The 7,243-nt window shown below is 50.4% G+C and overlaps 1 pseudogene; it reads left to right on the top strand.

The window, feature by feature from the left end:
• The first annotated feature begins 1,926 nt into the window (after nt 1-1,926).
• LOC102762552 lies at nt 1,927-3,562 on the top strand (annotated as a pseudogene).
• The last annotated feature ends 3,681 nt before the right edge of the window (nt 3,563-7,243 follow it).

The raw sequence follows: 7,243 nt of genomic DNA, 5'->3' as shown, positions 1-7,243 counted from the left end.
CTGTGTGAGCGGGAGGCGGCGACAGCGCGGCCAGGCCGGATCAGGCCCTGCCTCCCAGGCTCCCAATGGCTGCAGTGGAGGTCCGGCCCGGGGCGCGTCCATTGGCTACATCTGCCTTCCTTCAGGAATACCTAGAAGGGATGGCCCGTGAAGCTGTCCATCATGCATCGGTCCCACCCTCGGCCTTCGCTTCCCCGCCAGCCCGCCCGGCCACCTCCTTCCTCCTGCCCCGCCCCCACCTGGTCGTTCGGGCCTGTCCCCTGACCGTGTTTTGCCGCCTCCTGGTCAAGAGCTCCATCCCTGGACTATGGGCAGGAAGTTGCTGTGTCCGGAGAGTCCGAGACACTGAGGCCGGACCGGTTGCCCTCGCTCGGGCCCGGGCGTCCAGTCCGCCGCGGCGGTTCCCAGCATTTTGCCCGGGGAGGGACGCTGCCTCGATGTCCCCTACGCCCTCCTGTCCAAATCCTGGAGGCTGGAGGCCCCGTGCGGGGCAACGGGCAGGAGTAGCCCGGGGCCAACGGGTCGGGCGACGGGCGAAGGCGTCCCCGAGCGATCTGGGGCGGACGCATGTCCACCCGCGCCTCATCCCGTGAGGAGCACCGCCGCCGCCCGTCATGGCTGCGGGAGGAGACGGCGTCCTCCATCTTGTCGGGACCACTCGGAACCGGGTCTGTGGGGCTGGGCGACGTGTCCCCGGGCTGACTCCGGTACGCCGCGCTGTGCCGTTGGGCCAAGGGACAGCCTGCTCCCAGCGTCCGTGTGGGGCCCAGAGACTGGAGACGGCAAGGAGACCCAGACACCGCTCCCTTCCCCAAGGCCAAGATGGAGGCCCTGGGGGCGCCACTGGAGCCGGTCCCACTGCGGGTCTCTGGGTGCCGCCGCCGCCCGCCTGCGTCTCCCCCTAGCGGCGGAGTGGGATTTAATGGAAGTTGGTCAAACACCATTTAATCATGTCTTGAAACACAGATAACATCATTTAAGTAAAAAACAGATTGAGCCCCAGTTGATTACTTCTGAGTACTTAGGATAAAGACAGGTTTATTGAGTTAACAGACGCAAATCATCGAAGACAAAAGCATGTTCATAGGTTGATGAGAGCCCTAGGTTTCTTGTATACACAGTGCTATATTTCATGGACATTGCTAATGTCACCAATATTTTATTACCAGCCCTCAATTATTGGTTGGAAATAAATGAAGCAACAAAACGTAATTCCAACATTTTCATAACTGTTTTAAATTCTAGTCATCCTTCTTGTGTTAAGCACCTGTAAATGCAAAGCCAGAGGTAAGTTAAGTTGGTAGAGAAAAGCTCTGTAGATATAATTTAAAGTAAGGGCTGTCAGAAACTTTAAATTGTTAGGTTAAGTAGCCACATGTCATGTATTTTCTGAAGTACTGCCTTGCTCACTGTTCTCTGGAATTTGATAGTCTTCAAAGATGAAAAATTGATAACATTTCTTTTCCCTGATAATGGTGATTATCAGAGAATGTTGAAATTTTAAGACAACAGTTGAACAAAATAGATCCAGAGACAGAAGCATGGAACAGACTGACGAATCTCAGAGGGAAGGTAGGGGTGGGCGGGTGGGTGAGGAGAGATTAACCAAAGAATCTACATGCGTATATGCATAACCCACAGACATGACAACAGTGTGGTGAAGACTTAGGAGGGTTGGTTGGAGGTGGAGGGGGTCAGTGGGGAAAACAATGGGGACATCTGTAATACTTTCAACAATAAAGATTTTTTAAAAAGAAAGTGTTCATCTGTGGTAATATATACTTCAATAAATTGAATGTCACACAAAATTCATTTCCTAAATACATTTTCTTATATTAAGATAAACAGGGGCAGTAGCCACGTTGGCTGCAGAAGGTGGCATGAGCCGAGGCCTCCTGCAATGTTCTGCAACCCAAGCCTGACACCATGGGGAACTCCTAGGACCCAGCCAACGACCAGATGAAGCATTGGAAGGAGCAGTGGAACACGCAGAAACCTGATGTCCTCACCTCTGGGGCCGGTATTCAAATAGGGGACAAACTTAATATTATGACAACAGGGGCCCCTCCTGGTTCAAGCTGTGGTTTTCACCAATGAAATGGCTCACTTTGACCGGGAAAGGATTCCTGAGAGAGTTGTGCATACTAAAGGAGCAGGGGCTTTTGGCTACTTTGAGGTCACGCACAACATTACCAAATACTCCAAGGCGAAGGTGTTGGAGCATATTGGAAAGAGTTCGATTGCAGTTCAATTCTCCACTGTTGCTGGAGAATCGGGCTCAGCTGACCCTCGTGGGTTTGCAGTGAAATTTTACACAGAGCTTGGTAATTGGGATCTTGTTGGGAACAACACCCCCATTTTCTTCATCAGGGATGCCATATTGTTCCTTCACCCACAGCCAAAAGAGAAACCCTCAAACGCACCTGAAGGACCCAGACATGGTCTGGGACTTCTGGAGCCTGCGGCCTGAGTCTCTGCATTGTCTTCTTGTTCAGTGATCGGAGGATTCCAGATGGACCCAGGCACATGAATGGATATGGGTCGCATACGTTCAAGCTGGTTAATGCGAAAGGAGAGGCCGTTTATTGCAAATTCCATTATAAGACTGACCAGTGCATCAAAAACCTTTTGGTTGAAGATACAGCAAGATTCTCCCATGAAGATCCTGACTATGGGCTCCAGGGTCTCTTTAATGCCATCGCCACAGGCAACTACCCCTCCTGGACTTTTTACATCCAGGTCATGACCTTCAGTCAGGCAGAAAGTTCTCCATTTAATCCATTCGATGTTACCAAGATTTGGCCTCACAAGGACTACCCTCTTATCCCAGTTGGTAAATTGGTCTTAAATCGGAACCCAGTCAATTACTTTGCTGAGGTTGAGCAGTTGGCCCTCAACCCGAGCAACATGCCACATGGCATTGACATTGAGCCCAGCCCTGACAAGACGCTTCAGGCTGCCTTTTTTCCTATCCTGATACTGCCACCGCCTGGGACCCAAGTACCTTCAGATCCCTGTGAACTGTCCCTACCGTGCTCGAGTGGCCAACTACCAGCATGACGGCTCCATGTGCATGGTCGACCACCAGGGTGGTGCTCCCAACTACTACCCCAGTGCCCCAGAACAACAACCAAAGTTCACCCTGGAGAACAGCACCTGTGCCTCGGGGACGTGCGGCGCTACAACACTGCCAATGGTGATAGCGTCTCTCAGGTGCGGACGTTCTATATGAGTATACTGAATGGGGAGCAGAGGAAACGCCTGTGTGAGAACATCGCCAGCCACCTGAAGGACGCCCAGCTGTTCATCCAGAGGAAAGCGGTCAAGAACTTAAGCAATGTCCATCCTGACTATGGGGCCCGCATCCATGCTCTGTTGGACTAGTACAATGCCCAGAAGCCTAAGAACGCGATTCACACCTTTATGTAGCATGGGTCTCACCTGGCTGCAAGGGAGAAAGCTAACTTGTGAGGGTCAGAGCCCTGGTCTGGTGCCGAGTTGCTCTCTGCCTATGAAGCAAAGCATGGAATTCATACCCATAATCCACTGACGCACTCATCACTGGATAGAAGATTCTGCTGTGCTAGATGGGCAAATGCAAGTCTTTCAGACGATAATCCAGTTTTCATAGCAAATCTATATATATAAAACCCTAATATGCAAATACAGTGGGGCCTTGACTTACGAGTGTCCCGACTAACGAGTTTTTCAATATACGAGCTGTCTCTCAGTCGATTTTTTGCTTTGAGTGGCGAGCTAAAATTCGGGTTACGAGCAAGCTTCAGATACCCCACTGTTAGTTGGCGCAGCGAACGTCACAGTGAACGCCACAACATCAGCCCAGCGTCACGTGTCTCACTCGTTCACAATTGATTTGACATATGAGTAATTTGAGTTATGAGCTCTGCCACGGAATGAATTAAACTCGTAAGTCAAGGCCCCACTGTAGACCGAACAGTGGAACAACCGAACAACTCATCTCTATGACATGCGCTGACCACCTGGGGACGTGAGTGGAACATGGCGGGTGTCGGCTGCGACAGGATGGTGGAGCAAGTGAGCAAGGGTGCCAGACCAAGGAGAGGCACCGGTTGCTGTCATCAGGGCGAGCCTCTGGTGATTACTAAAAATTCTTTGCTACCACATGCCAAGGTCCCACCCAGCGCTTGCACCCGCTGCCAGCACCCGGCACTGTTCCCGATCACTGGGCGCCATCAGTGGGTGTGAACAGTGGCTGCTGGCCCCTATTACCCCTGAGGGCTTCTCTGCCTCCCTGTGCTCCTGAGGGGTGTTTGGGGTAGCAGCCACTGCTTGCACCCGCTGATGGTGCCGGCCCCAATTGCCCTGTGCTGTCAGTCAGTGTGAGGGAGTGGCAGCGATGAGAGGGGCTCCCAGCAGACAGGGGACCAGGGACTGCAGCAGGAGGGGCCGGGTGGGGGCACAGAGAATGGGCCAAGACCTGTGCCTGTGCCCACCACAGCCTCGTGGCCCACAGGTCCTTTCAAGGTGCACAAATTTGTGCACTGGGCCCCTAGTTATATAATAATGGCCTTTAATGAAAATGAAAGGGACAATGAAGGTTAGGGCTTAAGAATCATTTAAAAGAAATGTGTTTGCTTTTGACAATTGGTTGGATTCTTCACTTGAAATGATCAGAATGAAAGTTTCTAGCAGAAATATAATTTCGTTTGGTAAGAAAAAAATCTGGGTGAAATTAGTATGTTTACATATCATCTCATGGCCTATTATGAAAGTACGGTTGTTATATATGAAGAAAAGATAATCCACTCAGAATTTTTAATTTTTCTGAGTTTCTTATAGGAAAAACACATTTTTAATGCCTTAGTGTCTTTTGAAGATAACCTCAACACCATCATGGCTTCATGCTTATTTCTGCTTGGAACTGATCCGATTTATAAAAACAACAACTTGGAATTACATTTATGCTAACAGCATTGATTTTACTACAGACCGATTTATAATTATTACATTTTTACAATAAAATAATCTGTACATAAGAAAAAAAAGATAAACAATGGCTTTTTTTTCATTGATCGGATTTTTAAAATTGTTGTTGTTAATCCTCATCCGAAGATATTTTCCCATTGATTTTTATAGAGAGAGAATGGAAGGGAGAGAGAGAGAGAAACATCAACTGTTTGCCTCCTGCATTCACCCCAACCAACTGGAGCCTGGAATCCAGCCTGCTACTAAGGTACAAGGTATGTGCCCTTGACCAGAATAGAACCTGAGACCCTTCGGCTCATAGGTAAATGCTCTAACCACTGAGCAAAATCAGCCAAGGCTTTGTTGTTCCACTTATTTCTGCATTGGTTGGTTGTTTCTTGTATGTGCCCTGACTGGGACTCAAACCCAAAACCTTGGCATATGAGGACATCTTTTTTTTTTTTCTTACATATTAGGACATCTTGCTAACCAACTGAGCTAGCCATCCAAGGCCCCTTGACCATCTCTTACTCTTCCTCAGCTTCACTTGCTAATCCTATATAATAAGAGCCTAATATGCAAATTGTCCCCTGACTGGGAGTTCAGCTGCTGGACCAGCCGCTATGATCCACACTGACCACCAGTAGGTTAGCTTGCTGCGGCCGCTGGTGGGCTGGACTGGAAAGTGAGGTGTGAGGTGAGAGCCCTTAGGAAGCTCCCAGGTTTTGGCCCCAGCCTGGGCGGAGGCAGGCAGGGGCAGGAGCCAGGAGGGACAGGTTGGTGCTGGAGGTTGCTACACGTGGTCCGAGAGCTGTGGACTGCACAGCCCTCCGCAGCCTGTGGCATTCTCAGTGCGCAATTTATAATCTTCAGAGCTGCTTCTTTTTGTTAAGTTTCATTAACTACTCCAGGAGAATGGGTAGCACCATTATGGGGTGATGGGCCAGGCACACCTGGTGAGGCCAAGAGGTGGCCTCGGGCTCTGAGGACTCAGCAGAGAGGGGGGCAGGGCTGGGTGGGAGAAACTGATTCCAAAACTTGAAAGGAAGTGGGAGGCAGCAAGGGGCAGAGGGCAACAGCTGCGCAGGGGCCTAGAAAAGCTGCTGGGTGGGGGCAGCTGAGGAGCCTGGTGCCTCTCCCACAGGACAGGTTCCATGTCCCTCCCTCTTCCTCCCCATGACCTGTCACCCCAGCTCTCCACTGAGGTCCCGGCACAGCTCTGCATGGCCTCACACAGCCCCTTCCCCACACCCCCACACAGCCTTTGGGGAGCTCCACCACCAGAGGGGAGGAGAAATGAGGAGGCTGCAGACAGGAAGTCGCAGAAGGAGCAGGCAGAGCAGGGCCCACCAAGTTAGATGGAGGGGAGGGAAGGAGAGACCCCACAGGACTGGGGACAGAGATGGGCGGGGAAAGAGGGCCCTGCAGAAGCATCGCCTTGGTTGAAGTAGAAATCCTGACCCCATTTTACAGACCCCAGCAGAGTGTGTGGAGGCAGAGGGTGAAAAGAGTGTGAGGGGACTGGATGGATGGAGAGCATCAACGTTTGTTTCATGATCTATTTATTTTTATTTTTATTAATATATTTTTTATTGATTTCAGAGAGAAAGGCAGAGGCAGAGAGAGATAGAAACATCAATGATGAGAGAGAATCGATCTGCTGCCTCCTGCACGACCCCTACTGGGGATTAAGCCTGCAACCCAGGAATGTGCCCTTGACCAGAATCGAACCCAGGACCACAGGCCATGGCTCTATCCACTGAGGCAAAGGGCAACCCATAGCCTATTTAAAACCGCTATAGTAGGCTAAGCAGGGGTCTTACCACGGTGGTGTTACCTGATAATGAGGGTGTCTCTCCTTATATTGGGATAATCGGAACTGCAGTGAAGTAAAGACACACCCATGGCCCTAACCGGTTTGGCTCAGTGGATAGAGCATCAGCCTGCAGACTCAAGGGTCCCAGGTTCGATTCCGGTAAAGGGAATGTGGGCATATCCCCAGTGGGGAGTGTGCAGGAGGCAGCTGATTGATGTTTCTCTCTCATCGATGTTTCTAACTCTCTATCCCTCTCCTTTCCTCTCCGTAAAAAAAAATCAATAAAATATATTAAAAAAAAAAAGACACACCCGTGGAGCCTGCAAAGGATTTCCACGGACATGATGCAATTTACTCTGTGTGGCAGCTGAAGGAGGTGAACAGAGCCTTGGAAGGACATGAGTTCTCCAAGACCAGGTGCTGGAGGGAAAGTGCTTGCCAAGCATTCCACGCTGTGAGTTAAAATCTATATATATATAG

The sequence above is a fragment of the Myotis davidii genome, unplaced genomic scaffold (assembly GCF_000327345.1).
Source record: "Myotis davidii unplaced genomic scaffold, ASM32734v1 scaffold840, whole genome shotgun sequence".
NCBI lineage: Eukaryota > Metazoa > Chordata > Mammalia > Chiroptera > Vespertilionidae > Myotis > Myotis davidii.
This window is presented reverse-complemented; position numbering and strand designations above follow the sequence as displayed.